General features: G+C 42.6%; 1 pseudogene; it reads right to left on the bottom strand.

The window, feature by feature from the left end:
- Positions 1–12,922: 12,922 nt before the first annotated feature.
- LOC139181748 (large ribosomal subunit protein eL31-like) lies at positions 12,923–13,318 on the bottom strand (annotated as a pseudogene).
- Between the last annotated feature and the right edge of the window lie 6,711 nt (positions 13,319–20,029).

Here is a 20,029-nt window from a genome sequence, read left to right as displayed (position 1 = left end):
TGCAAGAATTATATATACAGATTGGATTGTTTCCAAAATTATGCCAACCTATGGGAATTGCAAAGAGTTGACTCACTGGAAAAGACTCTGATGCTGGGAGGGATTGGGGGCAGGAGGAGAAGGGGAGGACAGAGGATGAGATGGCTGGATGGCATCACTGACTCGATGGACGTGAGTCTGGGTGAACTCCGGGAGTTGGTGATGGACAGGGAGGCCTGGCGTGCTGCGATTCATGGGGTCGCAAAGAGTCAGACACGACTGAGTGACTGAACTGAACTGATGGGAATTTTGGTTTCTTTGGTCATAATTCTGAGGGTTTTGTATGTGGTTTCAACCATGAAATGGATAGACAAAATATGCTCTTTCTTTAAAAAAAGAATTTTTTTTTTTATGTAGACCATTTTAAAAGTCTTTCTTGAATTAGTTACAATACTGTTTTTGTTTTATACTTTGGTTTTTTTTGGCCTGAAGGCATGTGGGATCTTAGTTCCCTGACCTGGGATCGAACCCACATCCCCTGCAGTGGAAGGAAAAGTCTTCAAGACTTGACCGCCAGGGAAGTCCCCAGAATATGCTCTTTCCTTATAAAATACCAGAAGAAAGATTTTAAGGCCCCAGTGATACACTGTAATTTCTCTTTGATGCCAGAAGCAGAACGACAATGTTGTCTGAAATTAAAGAAAGATTATTGCTATTACTACCATTATTATGATCCATTAATAAAAATCACTAATTTTATACCATTAATACCATTAATAAAAATCATTATTATGATTTTTTTTTGTTTTCTTCTAAAGAAAAAAGTAAGTGCATATAAATATCATAGTGTTTAGTCTCAATGTGGACAACAGCTACTGCGCGTTCTCTCAGCACGGTTTTTGGTTTTTTTTTTTTTTCTTCCGTTTTATTGAGAAATAACTGATGTGTGTGTGTGTATGTCACCATAAGTTTAAGGCATACAGCATGATGGTTTGATGTAGAAATACTGTCAAATGATATCCACAGTAGGCTCCACTAACACGGCTCATGTAACAAGCACATCATTTTTAATATAGACACACACTCTGCTTGAATCTAGGACAGGGTGAGAAAACTGTTTTTAAAAGGTCAAAATAATAATTATTTTAGGCTCCACAGACATAAAGGTTCTGTTGGAAAGATCCAGTTCTGTTCCTTTAGGTCTCACGAAGCCACAGAAATGAATCAGGGTTATTTTCCAGTAACGATTATTTTATAAATTAGATGTCAGGTTTGACTTGGTTAACGGCCATGGTTCACCAACACCTGACTCAGAGTAACAAATTCAGGCAATTCAGGGCTTCTGTTTCATTTTTTCACGGTCAATTTGGAATGTCGATCTCTTATTTTAAGGCTATGTACACAGGCATGTCCTCTTTCTTTTTAAAAATTGTTTACATTTATTTATTTTGCTGCACAGGGTCTTAGCTGTGGCAGGTGGGATATTTAGCTCCCTGACCAGGGATTGAACTCAGGTCCCTGTGCATTGGGAGCACAGAGTCTTAGCCACTGGACCACAGGGAACTTTCTCCTCTTTCTCAATAGTAACCATTTTCTACAGTCTCAAGCATGGAAGCAGTCAGCAGTCTTGCTGGTCTTGATGGACAAGGTGACCTTGCTTACAACAAAGTCTTTAGATGCCCACCAAAGTAGGAGACATCAAAGTCATTTTCAAACACTTCAAGGGCAATTTTCCAATATTCGATGATACTGCAATTTTTTTTCTTAATTGCTCAGTCGTGTCTGACTCTTTGTGACCCCATGGACTGTAACCTGCCAGGCTCCTCTGTGCATGGGATTTTCCAGGCAGGAATACTGGAGTGGGTTGCCACTTCCTTCTTCAGGAGATCTTCCCCACCCAGGGATCGAACCCAGGTATCCTGCATTGCAGGCAGATTCTTCACCAACTGAGCCACCAGGGAAGCCCATCTTGCAATTAATGTTGCTATAATTAATTATCTGATAATCTTTGGAATGGATTTTGAGTGAGAGTAACTGCCTCTAAGGGGCTGCCCAGGTAGCTCCCCGGTAAAAAATCTGCCTGCTGATGCAGGTTTGATCCCTGGGTTGGGGAGATCCCCTGGAGAAGGACAGAATACTATACATTTTATAGAATTATATACCTATATATAATACCACATATTTTTATATGTTGGGATAATGTATTATTTAAACCAAAATTTATATATATTGAATATATTCAATACATATGTAAAAGGGATATTATGTTATTTATCAAAAAATGTATATATAGATAACATATATGTACACATATACACATATATAGGCATGGTATATTATTTAAATCAGAGTTCATATATATAACACATATACACACATATATGTATGCGTATACATGTTGTTGCATAGTTGCTCTGTCGTGCCTGACTCTTTGTGACCCCATGGACTGTAGCCCGCCAGACTCCTCTGTCCATGGGATTCTCCAGGCAAGAATACTGGAGTGATTTGCCATGCCCTTCTCCAGGGGATCTTCCCAATCTAGGGATCGAACCCATGTCCCCTGAATTGGCAGGTGGGTTCTTTACCATCTGAGTCACCAGGGAAGTCCTTATAATACGGACTTATTTATTTCAAGCAAAAATATTGTTTTTATTACTCTATTATTTAAAGCAATTACACCATTATATTATTACATATTTTACATTATTTATTAAGAGTAATTATATTAGTTAATAAGTAATTAATTATATCAATTATTTTATGCTAATATTAATTGAAGATTGATTTACTTTTAATTATCCTAAAGTGATCCTGTCATTTAAGTCAAAATTTATGTAACATACATACATATACATGAACATGCATAGATATAGAAAAAATAGTTTATTATTTAAACCAGAATTTCTGTCTATAACATACATATATACATATGTGCCTACTATATGTCAGACCTTCATTCAATAAATATTCGTGGAGAATCAATTTGAAGTAGCCTCTGAATTTAATGAAGATCCTTTGTATTTTTCTCTTAAATACTCATTTATTTGGCTGCACCAATTTCAGCTGTGGCCTGTAGGATATAACTACCTGCCTAAGGATTGAAAGCCAGGCCCCTGCTTTGGGAATGTGCGGTCATAGCCACCGGACCACGACTGAAGTCCCCCGGTCCCCTGCTGTTACAGATTCATTAAAATTAGTAAGACATCCTTCTTTTTCATCATAAAGATTTTTATTCCACAATAATCATATTATGGCCACTAGATCCATCATTTTGAAAGGAAATAAAAACAGATCATTTGGGAGAATATTCGAAAGAACAGAGACTGATCGTGTTAACCTCAGAGACTGTGCCTGAGCCGGGGTGGGGGGGGGGTGGATGGAGGGGGTGGTATAAAGGGTTTTGAGCAGCTGTGAAAACCCAAGCTATCTGGACAATGGCTTTAATTCTCCACAGGGATTTGTGATAGCAGCATCTGGCTATGGGATGGTGGACCAGGGATGACTGACACAGGAGAGGGGACCGGGGAGACTCACAGACGAGAGGGGACCAGGGGAGACTCACACAGGAGAGGGGAGCAGGGGAGACTCACACAGGAGAGAGAGGGGAGCAGGGGGGACTCACACAGGAGAGGGGAGCAGGGGAGACTCACAAAGGAAAGAGAGGGGAGCAGGGGAGACTCACACAGGAGACGGGACCAGGGGAGACTCACATAGGAGAGAGAGGCCAGGATACTGAAGGGTGGAGCAGCAGAGAATGATGGAATCACAAAGCCAGCCACGGATGAAATCTCACACCCAAGAAGCACTTGCAGAGACATCAATGATCTGCACCTTCAGAAGTAATGACCGTCGCTGCGTTTCCATTACTTTGACCCTCCCATTTTCCCTCTGTACACAATCGTGACTGTACCTTCCTGTCGTTCCAGATAAAACTAAATCCCTAAGTGAGCATCAACCTTTAGTCAGTTCTCCCTTATCATCAATGGGACCATCGAGCTTTTAAGTTACAAAGCCTTCTCAATTGAGCCTAAAAAACAGTACATCTAAAGAATGGACATCATGAGTTTGGGTAAATTCCTGGAGGTGGTGGTGGCCAGGGAGGCCTAGCGTGCTGCAGCCCATTGGGTCAGTACGAGTTGGACACGACTGAGCGACTGAACTGAACTGAATCAAGAATAGGAACTTTCCTGGCAGTCCTGTGGCTGAGACTTCACCCGCCAGGGCAGGGCGCATGGGTTCCATCTCTAGTCCAGGAGGAATACTCGTGCCAAGGAGCCACTGAGCCCACTCAACACAAGCACTGAAGCCCCCTCACCCGAGACTTGATAGTCCCCAAATAGGGAAGCCCCCGCAGCGAGATGCCCACACACCACAGCTCGAGAGTAGCCCCGGCTCGCTGCAACTAGAGAAAAGCCCTCAGACCTCAACAGAGACCCAGCACGGCCAGAAGCGAATGAATAAATACAATCCCTTACAGACAAGAACATGGAGGCTTCCCTGGCGGCCCGGGGGTGTAAGACTTCTCCTCTCCATGCAGGGAGTACAGGTTTGATCTCTGGATGGGGAGCTTAGATTCTACATGACTTGTGGCCAAAAACCCCAAGACATAAAACAGAACCAATATTGTAACACACTCAATAAAGACTTTTAAAATGGTTCACATCAAAAAAAAAAAAAAAATCTTTACAAAAGAATAAATAATAATATTTAGAAAGCTTTTATTTCCTTTTACATTGCTGCTATTACCATTAGCTATTTTTAATTATTAATCCATTTTTTGTACCTTACTGATTTTTTTTTTTCTTGCCATTGCTTCCATATTTTCAACATGATTTTCCAATGAGATTAGCTTCTGGGTTTGACATAAAATGTCTAGAAACTCACACAGGTTTGTGAGAATTGTGAGGACACTGTGCCAGCTTATTTGAACTATGGATCAAATGGAGACTTTATGAGAAGGTCTATACGTCACTCTTAGCTCTATTGACTCAGAATATGATTCCAGTCTCATCAGGCTAAAGAAAATGACAAAAAAAATAATTCTTCATAAATGCAGCTTATTGGGAGAATGTTATAATCTAAAATCAAGCTCAACATCTTTATCACTGAGGGTGGTGTCACTGGGCTTGGTGGCAAGTGTCCCCAGGAGACCGTCTCAGAGGCTGAGTGGGAAGAGAGTCTGTCATAATTTGTGCAGGGCTATAATAAATTAACAGAAATCTATTCTGGAATTTAAAGGGGAGAAGCTAAGTGAGACATTGCAGGTGGAGGAAAGACGGGAAAATAGAGTTACAGCATATCCGTGAGTGGGCATTGAGCCACGGTGGGAAGAGATTAAGGATGTTTGCCTACGCAACATTAAATTTTTACAGACAGACACACTGAATCAGAAAAATACATACATTCAGCAACATCACATGTCAAATATCAATCTATGTATCAGTTTCAAAAGTCCATGGAAACCTTGTCTTGTATCCATTAGGATCTGTCTTCTCAGATGACCTAAGGCATTTCCACGACAAGGAAGCCCAGAGATAAGGTTGGGGATGAATGAGATTCTTGACATGTGTGCCCAAGGAGGATGAAAACCCACAGATCTTGGGCCTTCCCGGTGGTCCAGTGTTTAAGACTTGACCTTCCAATGCAAGAGGTGTGGGGTCGACCCCTGGTCAGGGAGCTAAGATCCCTCACGCCTCGTGGCCAAACAGCCAGAACTTAAAACAGGGGTGGTGGTGTCACAGATTCAAGGAAGATTTTAAAAATGGTGCAGATCAAAGTTTACATAGAACTCACAGAGCTCTGTAGCCCGGATCCAAGTAGCACCTTCCTATGTTGACTCTCTGCCCTGCCAATGCAGGAGTAAACGGGGAAAAGAAATCAAACACAGGAAAAGAAAGAAAAATAAAACAGCTAGACAGGCACGAAATCAGGGAAGGGAGATACGAGACAAAGGTTCGACCATGAGACACAGAGTTGAAAGAGGGAGCAGGGGACGACAGAGGATGAGATGGTTGGATGGCATCACTGACTCGACGGACGTGAGTGTGTGCAGGGGCTCATGTTCTGGGTTCTATTCCTGGTCAGGGAACTAGATCCTCCGTGCCTCGGGGAGTAGCCAAAATTTATTTTTAAAAAATAGGTAAGCACACGAAAAAACCCCCAAAAACTGTTGGATTCCTGTGGCTGCTAAAACAGTCTATCACAAAGGATGTAGCTAATGAGCACAGCCATCCATTCTCTCACGGTTCTGCAGCTGACGTCTGAAATCCAGGTGTCCCTGGGGCTGTGTCCTTTCTCAGAATATCCAAGGAATCCCTGTGCCCCTGCCTCCCAGCAGCCTCTGACATTCCTTGACTTGTCACTTCATCACTCCCATCTCTGCCTCTATCATCACATGAGTTTCCTAGAGTGTCTCTCTTTCTACACGAAAGTCTTCTCTCTGGGCATGTGCTTAGTTGCTCAGTCATGTCCAACTCTTGGTGATCCCATGGACTGTAGCCCGCCAGGCTCCTCTGTCCATAGGCTTTCCCAGGTAAGAATACTGGAGTGGGTTGCCGTTTCGTTCTCCAGGGATTCTTTCGGACCCAGGGATCGAAGCTGCATCTCCTGGATTAGCAGGCAGATTCTTTAACACTGCACCATCTGGGAAGGCCCTCTGTGCATGTATATTTCTGTATTTCTTCTGTTCTTATAAAGACACCAGTCTTATTAATGATGAGCCCACTCTATGCCCACATGACATCTTGACTTACATCTGAAAGCATTGTTTCCAAATAAGATCACAGTCATAGGAAAGAACTAAAAACAGAGCCACCATATGACCCAGCAATACTACTCCTGATCATATATCCAGAGAAAACCATAATTTGAAACAATACATGCACCCCATCTTCACAGCAGTGCTACGTACAATAGCCAAGACAAGGAAACAACCAGATTGTCCATCAAGAGAGGAACGGTGGATAAAGAAGATGTGGTACATATATACAGTGGAATACTACTCAGCCATAAAAAGGAGCAAAATAATGCCCCTTGCCACAACATGGACGGACCTAGAAATTATCATACAAAGTGTAGTAAGTCAGAGAGAGATAAATATCATATGCGACTGGGGAAAACCTCAAACTGAAATTTACTCTGCAATGTTTGTTTCGTCTGGTCTAAATTTGAGAGTCACATATTCCATTGTCATTTGCCTATTTTCACAAGAGTCTCAATCAAGTGGCAGATATTTTGATGGGGTGTACATATCACTAAACAAATAGCATCGAAAATGAGAGCGCTCACTCAAAGTTTCCAATTCAAAACACTGAAAAAAAATGTCTTTAATGTTTAAACGTTTTCTGGAAATCAGTATGTTTTGCATAATTTCAACTTGTGGCGCGTAAGACAGGGAGAGGCAGCCTCAAAAAGACAACCACGGCATACAGATTCCAAGGATGATGGATGCTGTGTCCCTGCAGCAGAAATTTTTAAAAGTGTTGGCACTGCAAAAGACATTTTCAAAACGTAGGCAATAGCACTTCCCTTCTGGTAGGCTGGGTGAGAGTCTACTGGCCAGTGCTGGAGACACGGGTTTGATCCCTGGTCCAGGAAGATCGCAGATGCCACAGAGCAACTTAGACCGTGTGCCCAGACGACTGAAGCTGGAGTGCCTAGAGCCCGTACCCCAGAGCAAGAGAAGCTATTGCCATAAGTCTGCACACTACAACTACAGAGTAGACCCTGCTCGCCAAAAACACAGAAAGCACAGGCTTGTCCCAGCGGAGTCCAATGAAGTCCCAGTGCAGCCAGAAATAAAGAAATTATTCTTAAAGAATTTATCAAAATTTTAATCAAAAAAATCCATGTAAGTGCTTTAATATCTACTTAACATATTAAATAAAATGAAAAGGTCACTTCTCCATACATGCATTGCAACCAGTCGTACAGCTCTTGACATTTAATTTGACGCAGTTCACCATGTTTTATGCTCTGCAATTTCATACATTACGAGTCTTAAAGATAATAAGATATGAGGAGATATCTACATGCGGGGTCAGTTCCTGGTGGCTGAACTGATCAAGAACCTGCCTGCTAATGCAGGAGATGCAAGAGACTCGGGTTCGATTCCTGGGTCGGGAAGATCCCCTGGAGAAGGGCATGCCAATCCACTCCAGCATTCTTGCCTGGAGAATCCCATGGACAGAGGAGCCTGGTGGGCTACAGTCCACGGGATTGCCAAATAGAGATGACTGAGTGTCCGAGCCCTGAATGAATCCTCAATGAACCCAGATCCTATTGTATTCTCAGATAGCTTAGAAGTTCAAATACAGCTGTGCTCACCTGTCTGCATTGTTAACGCTGAAGTCTACAGGAATGCAATGCTACAATGAGCATGATGGTTGGATAACTGTCAAAGTCCTAGCGAATCGGTCACTTTAAAGAATGCCTTTCACACAAAAGTCCATCTCACACATTTGTATTCAAGACAGTGGTAGAAAATACTGTAAGAAATTGTCTCTCCATTTTCTTAAAAGATTTTTTTGACATGGACCATTTTGAAAAGTCTTCACTGAACTTATTACAATATGTCTTCTGTTTTACATTGTTTTTTTTTTTTTTTTTTTTTTCTGGCCACCAGGCATGTGGGTAGGAGAAGGAAATGGCAACCCACTCCAGTGTTTTTGCCTGGAGAATCCCAGGGACGGGGGAGCCTGGTGGGCTGCCATCTCTGGGGTCGCACAGAGTCGGACACGACTGAAGCGCCTTAGCAGCAGCAGGCACGTGGGTTAGCCCACAGACCGGGGACTGAACCCACACTCGGTGCTCTGGAAGCCAACATCTTGACCACTGGACTATCAGGGCTATCCCCCATTTCTCATTAACGAAAAAGAAATCTGATGCTTTCTAGTATCAGAATTTATTTCAGGAAGAAGCAAAACTGCCCTTTATAGGAAGGACTCTTTTATTGAGGTTTCAAGTGAAGCATAAAAATATGAGTGAGTAATCCTACTTTTCATCTTTATAAAGCTGTGGAATTTATATAGTGCTTTCCAAGCATTTTCTCTTTTTTTTCTTTCAGAATAATAAAAAAAAAAAAAACCTCAGAGAAGGATAAGCATTATTAACTCAATTTTATGGAGAAGAAAATGTAGCAGCAAACCATCGTGGGAGTTGCACAATATCTACCATCTAGAAACCAGGAAACAGCACCAGAACAAGTTGTCTTAAACACGTATTTTTTTCCTATTTATCTTTGGCTCCAAGAATGAAACAAATTCTTAAATGTATCTCTCACGTTGCCCCCCCCCCTTTTTTTTTTGGCTGCACTTCGAAGCATGTGATCTTTTAAGAAAAAGTATTTATTTATTTTAATTGGAGGTTAATTACTGTACAATATTGTGGTGGGTTTTGCCATGAATCAGCTATGGGTGTACATGTGTCCCCCATCCTGAAGCCCTTTCCCACCTCCCTCCCCATCCCATCCCTCAGGGTTGTCCCAGTGCACTGGCTTTGAGTTCCCTGCTTCATGCATCGAACTTGGACTGGCGATCTATTTCACATGTGATAATATACATGTTTCGATGCCATTCTCCCACATCGTCCCACCCTTGCCCTCTCCCACAGACTCCAAAAGTCTGTTCTTTACATCCGTGTCTCCTGGTCTCTTCCTTTTTGGGTCATCGTTACCGTCTTTCTAAATTCCATATATATGCATTAGTATACTGTATTGGTGTTTATCTTTCTGACTTACTTCACTCTGTATAATAGGCTCCAGGTTCACCCACCTCCTTAGAACTGACTCAAATGCATTCTTTTTCATGGCTGAGTAATATTCCATTGTGTCTACGTACCACAGCTTTCTTATCCATTCGTCTGCCGATGGACATCTAGGTTGCTTCCACGTCCTAGCTATTGTAAACAGTGCTGCAGTGAACACTGGGGTGCATGTATGATCTTTAATGGTTCCCTGAACAGGGATCGAACCTGTGCCCCCTGCATTTAGAAGGTCAAGTCTTAACTAATGGACCATCATCGAAGTCCCCTGTTGCAGTAACTTCTTGATCAGAAGTGCTGTATTTAAACTCTCTATGTATCACCCACTGCATAATGTTGGGAGAATGTTTCAACTGGTAAGAATTTATACATTTCTGATGGTGCCCTGGAGCTTTGGAATGGTACAGACAGACATATTAGTTCTTGTTCAGTCGCCCAGTCTTGTCCAACTCTTTGCGACCCCATGGAGTGCAGCACGCCAGGCCTCTGTCCCTCACCGTCTCCTGAGGTCCGCCCAAGTTCATGTTCGTTTCATCAGTGATGCCGTTTAGCCATCTCATCCTCTGACGCCTTCTTCTCCTCCAGCCCTCGTTGGATTTTTCCAATGAGTCAGCTATTTGCATCAGCATGCTGGAGCATCAGCATCAGTCCTCCCAACAAGTTTTCGGGGTTGATCTCCTTGCTGTTCAAGGGGCTCTCAGGGGTCTTCTCCAGCACCTCAGTTCCAAAGGCATCAATTCTTTGGACAAACCAGTACTGGTGTATAAAAATAGAATATGCTTCACAGAATTAAACCAGGAGAGAGAAATATATCCTGGTTCATGGCTTTTCTCCCCCAGAACATTGCTATATATCACATATGTATGAGCATACACACATGTGGTATCTTCCCAAAGAGCAACCCGGCAAATATGAGTCCCATATGAAGGACAGAGTGAAGAACATGAAGAAACATTGCATCCACTTGATACACTTGGGTTGGATAAGACCACACGTACAACTTTGGTTGACTTTAGAAGGAAGAGCATTTCCTTATTTCCTTTTCTTTCTTTTCCATGCATCATTTGTTTTTCAAGATTTAAAAAAAAAATATGGACCATTTTTAAGCTCCTTATTGATTTCGTTACAATATGGTTTCTCTCTTAGGCTCTGGCTTTTCTGGCCCGCCAGGCATGTTCGATTTTAGCTCCTCTAACAGGGATGGAACGCGCACTCCCTCCAATGGAAGGAGGAGTCTTAGCCACTGGGCCACCAGTGAAGTCCCCATGAGTCATGCTTATGACAAAACTAACCCAGTGCCATCTTGCCTTCAGATAATTCTTGCAAAAGACCTATTTGCTGGTAATAAATACAGTATTCTTGACTATCAAACAGAGGCGGGTGGGTGCAGCCTTAAATTCTAAATAATGATCTTCAATATTAAACGTACTTTCTCTTTCTCTTCTTTCCTTCCTCTCTCTGATTAACCAGCAAAATCTATTCAAGTTGATTTCGGGTATGTCACCAAGCACAATACAGGAATAGTTTCTAAAACACAAACATGATGGAACAGTAGTGTCAACAGGGTTTCATTCCCTGTTTTAAAATGCAGTCACGTCACAGACAGATATCTTTTCCTTTTTTTTTTTTTTTTGTTTCTTTTTTGACAGCCTCTTGGCCATTTTCCTACTTATTAGCACTTCCACGAGAAGAAAGGAAGAGGAGCTGCAAGTATAACGTGTCGATCTGAGACACCAAGTCTTGTGTTAGGCCCGTCAGCACCTGGAAACGTTGAGATGGTTCCTGCTCCCCTAGGATTGCTCAAAGCCACTGGCCCTACACAACCTGCCTCCCTACAAAACAGCAGAGAATTTCGGGCACGTGTGCACCATGTTGTCATTTTCCTGTCTGACGGTCGTCATCACACACTTCACCCAAATATACGCTGTGAGAGGATTACACCAGGTGGGTCAGATCGCAGAATATTGGAAACCACGATTTGCTAACGGGAAACTTACCTTAAGAATACACCCATGGTGGATTCATGTGGATGTATGGCAAAACCAATACAATACTGTAAAGTAATTAGCCTCCGATTAAAATAAATAAATTTAAATTTTAAAAAAAGAAGAATATTAAGACACCAGTGGGGCGGGGCTGCGGGGCGGCCGGTTTCCTGGTGGTGCACTGGTAAAGGATCTGTCTGCCGAGGCAGGAGACACAGTTTGCATCCCTGATCCAGGAAGAACCCACATGCCTCAGAGCAAGTAAACCCAGATGCCACAACACTGAAGCCCACATACCCACGTATCCTCGAGCCTGTGGTCTGCAAGAAGACACCAGAATGAGACGCCTATGAACCACAAGGAGAGACTACCCCACTCTACTTGCCACAAGAACCAGAGAAAAACCCTCAAAGGAAGAAGACCCAGCACAGTCAAAAACAAATACATAAGAATTTTTTTAAAAAGAACATTAAGACACCAATTTACTTCACATGGGCTTCCCTGGTGGCTGAGCTAGTAAAGAATCCGCCTGCAACGCGGGAGACCTGGGTTCCATCCCTGGGTTGGGACGATCCCCCTGGAGAAGGGAAAGGCTACTCACTCCAGTATCCTGGCCTGGAGAATTCCATGGACTATATAGTCCACAGAGTCACAGAGAGTCAGCTACGACTGAGACTGAGCTACTTTCATTTCACATGACTTTAAATTTGAATGTTAGTAATCATGTGATTATTTATTCTTTTAGCTGGCATGGACTGGACATTCCAAAGGAAAGAATGAATATAAGCCAGGGTGAGTTGATTCTTGCTTTGGATAACCTGTGTCAATATGACAGCCCTTTGATTCCCCAGAGTTAAATTACTGAAGAATCCCACACATGTCAGAATTTATGGTCTGCCTAGAATTATCACAGCTTAAAACTGGCATGTAATATACGTCAGCTAACACTGAACAGGGGTTTCCCTGGCAGCTCAGATGGTAAAGCATCCGCCTGCAATATTGAACAAAAAAGCCAATAATACTCAATGCATAGTTTCTTTGATAAATACTGATGAAAAAACTAGATAACCACGAGAAAATAATGAAACTGGACCTCTGTCTTATACCATCCACAAACATAAACTTGAAATAGGTTAAAACTTAAAATGAACGGCCAGAAACCATCAAACTCTTAGAAAAAAAACACAGTGTAAATACTCTTTTTTTTGGCAGTTCAATAACTTTTTTGGACCATCAGCAATTAGTTCTCATCCACATTGACTGTCTGTAGATTTTTGAAGGTGGTGACGGGCATGTAGGTAACCAAAGTATAGAGCTTGTCTGCCGAGTCTTCATCTTCATTAAGTCTTCTGGACAGTATGGGACATTCCTGATCCCTTTGGCCCAGCCGGCTTTGTTGAGCCTGGTGTCAATGAGCACATCCGGGGCTCCCATCTCCTTCATGGCAAACTTTCGGATTTCTTTGAGTGCCCTAGGGGCACACTTCTTGAAACCCACTCCATGGACCCGCTTGTGAATGTAGATTCTCTTGTCACCACCTAGTTGACGGCGGACCGGCCCTTCTTCTTCTCGCCGCCCTTCTTTGCGGGAGCCATCCTGCAGGGCCGGGGTTGGAAAGAAATACTCTTTTCTTAAAGGATTTTTTTGGTACAGACCATTTTGAAGTCTTTATTGTATTTCTTCCAATATTGCTTCTGCTTTTTGCTTTGGTTCTTTGGACATGAGGCCCGTGGGACCTTAGTTCTCAGACGAGGGACTGAAGTCACAGCCCCTGCATTGGAAGATGAAGTCTTAACCACTGGACCACGAGGGAAGTCCCAGAAATACTTCTTGACACTGGTCTTGACAACGATTTTTCTGGACCTCAAAGGCATAAGCAACAACAACAGCAGCAAGAAAAACCACTCAGGACTAAACCAAACAAAGAAGCTTCTGCACAGCAAGAGAAACAATCAACAAAATGAAAGGGCAACATAAGGACTGAGACACGATATTTGTAAATCATATATGTGGTTCAGTTCAGTTCAGTCACTCAGTCGTGTATGGCTCTTTGCCACCACTTGGACTGCAACACGCCAGGCCTCCCTGTCCATCACCAACTCCCGGAGTTCACTCAGACTCACGTCCATCCAGTCAGTGATGCCATCCAGCCATCTCATCCTTTGTCGTCCCCTTCTCCTCCTGCCCCCAATCCCTCCCAGCATCAGAGTCTTTTCCAATGAACCAACTCTTCGCATGAGGTGGCCAAAGTACTGGCGTTTCAGTTTTAGCATCAGTCCTTCCAAAGAAATCCCAGGGCTGATCTCCTTTAGAATGGACTGGTTGGATCTCCTTGCAGTCCAAGGGAGGACTCTCAAGAGTCTTCTCCAACACCACAGTTCAAAATCATCAATTCTTCGGCCCTCAGCTTTCTTCACAGTCCAACTCTCACATTCATACATGAGTAATGGAAAAAGCATAGGCTTGCCTAGACGGACGTTTGTTGGCAAGAGATTAATATTCAAAATATACAAGAAACTCATATAACTCAGTAGCAGAAGAACCCACAAATAGCCTGGTTTGAAAATAGGCAAAGGACCGGATGAGACAGTTTTCGGAAGAAGATATGCAAACAGCCAACGGATACATGAAGAGGCGCTGGACATCTAGACGTCACCAACGATCAGTGAATTGCAAATGAAAACCACGATGAGAAGGACTTCCCTGGTGGGCTAGGGGTGAAGATCCCACACTCCCAGTTCAGGGAGCTGGGGTCTGATTCCTGCTCAGTGAACTAGAGGCCAAATGCTGAAGCTAAAGTTCCTGCATGCCACAGCTAACACCCGGCACAGTCAAATAAACAAATTAAAAAAAAAAAACACAATAAATATAAAGCCACACAATGGAAAATCACTTCACACCTGTTAGAACGGCCATCAACAAGGAGACCAGCGATAACAAACACGGGCAAGGATGGAGAGAAACAGCAATCCTTCTGTATTGCTGGTCAGAATGTACACTGTCACAACCAGTATGGAGAAGATTATGGAGTGTGCCCAAAAAGCTAACACTAGAATGACCACGTAATACAGAAATATCAGTGCTGGGTACACAGCTAAAGGAAAAGGGGTGTGTGTGTGTGTGTGTGTGTGTGTGTGTGTGTATGGCTTTCCTGCTGGCTCAGATGGTAAAGAATCTAATGCAGGATATGCTAGTTGGATCCCTGGGTTGGGAAGATCCCCTGGAGAAGGAAACGGCAACCCACCCCAGTATTCTTGCCTGGGAAATCCCATGGACAGACGAGCCTGGCGGGCTACAGTCCACGGGGTAGCAAAAAGCTGGACAAGACTGAGCATACACACAAATAATGATTAAAAAAAGAGGAGTAAGTTTCAAGGCCACCTCTAAAAATCCTTGCTGTTACGAGTTGATGTATAGGTTTTTCTTTCAGTCAGTTTATCTTACAAGTTTTTGCTAAATAACAAAGCAAGATGGTGCTAAAATTCTGAAAAGCACATAATTTTCTGAGGATGCCACCTCAATGACCAGGGCTAGTTAGGTTTCAAGACACGCAGCACACTTTTATTGAAAACGATCTGCTTGAAGACATTTTCCATTCCTGCTATCATGAGTAATCACATTTCTTCAGTACAAAGTACGATTTCATACGGATATAGTGAAACGGCTGAAGGTGTCTATCATACTAGAAACCCAACTTTGTCATTTAATCGCCAAGTCATGTCCGACTCCTTCGAGACCCTGCCAGGCTCCTCTGTCCGTGGGATTCTACAGGCAAAAATACTGGAGTGGGTTGCCGTTTCCTTCTTCAGGGGATCTTCCTGACCCAGGAAGCAAACCATGCCTCTTACACTGGCAGGAATATTCTTTACCACTGAGCCATTTTAAGTGGCCAAATTTACCAATGAGCTTATCAAAAACAATGAAAGCTGTGTGGCAATGCCAAAAAATTGGACCAAAGTACATGTTTCGGGTTCATGGAATAAACCATTTTCACTCCAGATTTGACAACAAAAAAAGCTTTATTTGAAACACTCTGGCATTCTTATCATTGTGCATATGCTTGGAAATTCCTAAGTCAAATAGTGAGTAATTCAAACTCAGCAGGAGAAAGAGAGAAGAAATAACAGATTAGCACTTTTCACTAAATAGGCTTCAGTTGATGGGAAAATTTTAAAACTTAATGTTTTCGACTAAACATCACTGACTCCTTCCCGTTTTTTTTTGGAAAACAATACTGTGGCTAAATTGCCAAAGTATATTTTTAAAGTCTTCTGCTGTGGTTGCTGGCAGAAATTCATGCTATTTTCTCATGTTCATTTTGGATATATTTTGTGATACGGTCTATGCCTAGTGGGCATGAAATTTTAAATAGAAATATTTCCAAGCGTTGCAGCCAGGAGTGCTGGAATCATAAAGAATTACACTAAGTAACTGAATTATATTATTCCAGAAACTAGTTCAGCCTCCTGAATGATACTGATGCTTAAGGGAAGTTTTGTAACCACATATTTCATTTTCCAAGCAAAAAGCCAAATGCAACCAGAGCCAAAAATACACAGATGCTGCAGGAATTAGAGAAAAATTAATAAAAATTAAAAGATTTTAAAGGTACATGAGGATAAAAGTTATTAAAAAGATCTAGGATGGGTTCTATAAGGACTTCACTGGTGGCTCAGGTGGTAAAGAATCTTCCTGCAATGTGGGAGACCTGGGTTTGTTCTCTAAGTCAGGAAGATCTCCTGGAGAAGGGAATGGCAACCCACTCCTTGCCTGGAGAATCCCATGGACAGAGGAGCTTGGTGGGCTACAGTCCACGGGATCTCAAAGAGTCGGACACGACTGAACGACTTACACTTTGATGGGTCCTTTGGAAAAGAAAAAATAAGATGGATAAATGGTTTTCTACAATAAATGTAATAAAATGTGTGGAGTCCATATGAAGAATATAAGAGATGATCAGAGAAAAATCTTAGCTAAGAAGGATATTAAAGAATCAAAATCAACTTCTTGGGCCCAGTTGGTGCAAACGCATTTGAAAGTTTGAATAAAAAGGGATGAATTCCTGTGCCTGCATTTGTCCACCAAGAAGGAAGAGAAACCGGAAACTAATGATATAATCCCAGACAGCCTGAACTTCATTCCTGGCTTCACCCACTCACCCTCTCAAGGACAGCCTTTCCATATGACTTCACTCACAATTTTCTTCTTTTTTTTTTTTAGGATTTTAATTTTATTTTATTTTTAAACTTTACAATATTGTATTGGTTTTGCCAAATATCAAAATGAATCCACCACAGATATACATGTGTTCCCCATCCTGAACCCTCCTCCCTCCTCCCTCCCCATACCATCCCTCTGGGTCATCCCAGTGCACCAGCCCCAAGCATCCAGTATCCTGCATCGAACCTGGACTGGCGACTCGCTTCATACATGATCGTATACATGCTTCAATGCCATTCTCCCAAATCTTCCCACCCTCTCCCTTTCCCACAGAGTCCATAACACAATTTTCTTCTTTGAAATCACAACTCGAGAAAAGCCTGCGTGCACAGCGATGAAAACTTGGCTCAGCCAAAAATAATATATATATACAAGTATGAAAGAAAATAAGATTTACTTGCTAATATGTACCCTGCTTCAGAACACAGAGAAAGGAAAACAGTCCCACGTTTTTTATTACGAAGCTAGCAAAGCACTTAGCAAGACTCAGCGAATATAAGATAAACAACAACAAATTGATATATATTTTTAATTTTGGCCACACTACACAGCAGGTAGAATCTTAGCTCCCCAACCAGGGTGTGGACCTGCACCCCCAGCATTGGAAGCACCACATCTTAACCACTGAACCTGCTAGGGAAGCCCTGGTAGAACTGTTTCAAACTAGCAAACAGAATCCAAGTGATGTTTAAAGGAAAATTCACTGTGGTGACTTGAGGGATATTTTCAAGAACAAACGTAAATTCTTGTATCATTTGATTAAACCTACGACTATCACCACCATATATCTGAAATCGCTACCAGGGCTGAAAGGTGTTGAATAAAGGTCATTTTTTTTTTTTTTCATTTAAGGAAAAACCCCAGCAGAAAAGAAAGAGCTTCATTATGTGTAATGTCCATCTGTAGAGAATGTTATAAGATATACCGGGGTGGTCATAGAGTCTGTTGGGGTTTTCCTGTACGAGCTTATGGAGAAATCCAAATGAACTTTCTGGCCAGTCCACAATTTCCTACTCATATGTGTATTACACATGGGTTATCTAAACAAGGGCTTCCCTGTTGGATCAGCTGGTAAAGAATCTGCCTGCAATTGCGGGAGATCCGGGTTCAATTCCTGGGTTGGAAAGATGCCCTGGAGAAGCGAAAGGCTACCCACTCCAGTATTCTGGCCTGGAGAATTCCCTGGACTGCATAGTCCATGGGGTCGCAAAGAGTCAGAAACGACTGAGTGATTTTCACTTTATCTTGATTGAACGCAGGTCTCCCTCATTGCAAGCAGATACTTGATGGTCTGAGCCACCAGGGAAGCCCGTTTACAGGACAGACATTGGTCAATTTGACCTGCCTTACTGACCTCAGTTTTTCTGAAATGCCTATACTTTGGTGTAGATACAGAGTGAAACGTACATTTTTTTTAAAGCTTTTTGAAATCTAATTTCAACATCTGCAAAATGATGATGTTAATGACAAATTTGCTGGGTTGTATTAATTGGAAAGAATATGCATGTGTATAGTTCCCAGAACAGCAGAATAGCCAGAAAATACAGTGATGCTGAAGCTCCAATACTTTGGTCACCTAATATACAGAGTCAACTCATTGGAAAAAAGACCCTGATGCTGGAAAAGATTGAAGGGCAGGAGGAGAAGGGGATGACAGAGGATGAGATGGTTGGATGGCATCACCAACTCGATGGACATGAGTTTGAGTAGACGCCGGGAGTTGTTGATGGATAGGGAAGCCTGGCGTGCTGCAGCCCATGGGGTCACGTAGAAGCCAACACGACTGAGCGACTGAACTGAACTGAAGTGCCACAGCTACTGAGCTTGTCCTCCAGAGCCCAGGAAAGGCAACTGCTGAAGCCCACGTGTTGCGACTACTGAAGCCTGTGCACCTAAAGTCTGTGCTCTGCAGCAAGAGAGGCCACCGCAGGGAGAACCCCACCTGCTGGAGAGTAGCCCCTGCTTGCCACCGCTAGAAGAAAGCCCGCACACAGCAACAGAGATCCAGCAAGGCCGAAAATAAATAAATGAACTTTTAAAACGTGGGCCACATCAAAAAAGGAAATCTTTAAAAAAGGCAATAACAAAAGTACTGAAGTGTAACACACGTATTTCTATAATTGTGCAAATGTTAAAAACATCATCTGTATCTATGTGGGGAAAACAGGCAGCGGATGTATGATGTGGATCTTCAACATCATGTAATTTTAAATATGAAAAAGTGTGTCCACCCTTCTCCTGCGTCTCCAGGAAGGTGGGTAATGGAGGCTGACTTTTCTTCTTTCCCCCTGGGGTTTGTCACCACGTGCACTTGAAAGGCATCAACGAAGAAATGGTTTAACTAATACCATGGGGAAGTGCTCTCCCCTTGCTTAGGCATCTGTGCAGTTTTCGAGAAAGAATGTATCTTAACACAGTTTCCAGTTAAGATGGAATTTTGTGACCCAAATAAATGAAACAGAATTTGGAAAGCCAATGCAAGTCTGATTTATAGTACTCATGACCAACCAAGATAGCATATTCAAAATCAGAGACATTACTTTGCCAACAAACGTCTGTCTAGTCAAGGCTATGGTTTTTCTAGCCATCGTGTATGGATGTGAGAGTTGGACTGTGAAGAAAGCTAAGAGCCAAAGAATTGATGCTTTTGAACTGTGGTGTTGGAGAAGACTCTTGAGAGTCCCTTGGACTGCAAGGAGATCCAACCAGTTCATCCTAAAGGAGACCAGTCCTGGGTGTTCATTGGAAGGACTGACGCTGACGCTGAAACTCCAATATTTTGGCCACCTAATGCAAAGAGTTGACTCATTGGAAAAGACCCTGATGCTGGGAGGGATTGGGGGCAGGAGGAGAAGGGGACGACAGAGGATGAGATGGCTGGATGGTATCACCAACTCGATGGACATGAGTTTGAGTGAACTCCGGGAGTTGGTGATGGACAGGGAGGCCTGGCGTGCTTCGATTCATGGGGTCACAGAGTCGGACACGACTGAGCAACTGAACTGAACTGATGGCTTAGTACCATTGACTCTGAGCCTCTATGAATTTCCTGCCATGGGGGTAAAATGACCAGAACTGAATTTGCC

Source organism: Bos indicus, chromosome X (genome assembly GCF_029378745.1).
Source record: "Bos indicus isolate NIAB-ARS_2022 breed Sahiwal x Tharparkar chromosome X, NIAB-ARS_B.indTharparkar_mat_pri_1.0, whole genome shotgun sequence".
NCBI classification, from domain to species: domain Eukaryota; kingdom Metazoa; phylum Chordata; class Mammalia; order Artiodactyla; family Bovidae; genus Bos; species Bos indicus.
This window is presented reverse-complemented; position numbering and strand designations above follow the sequence as displayed.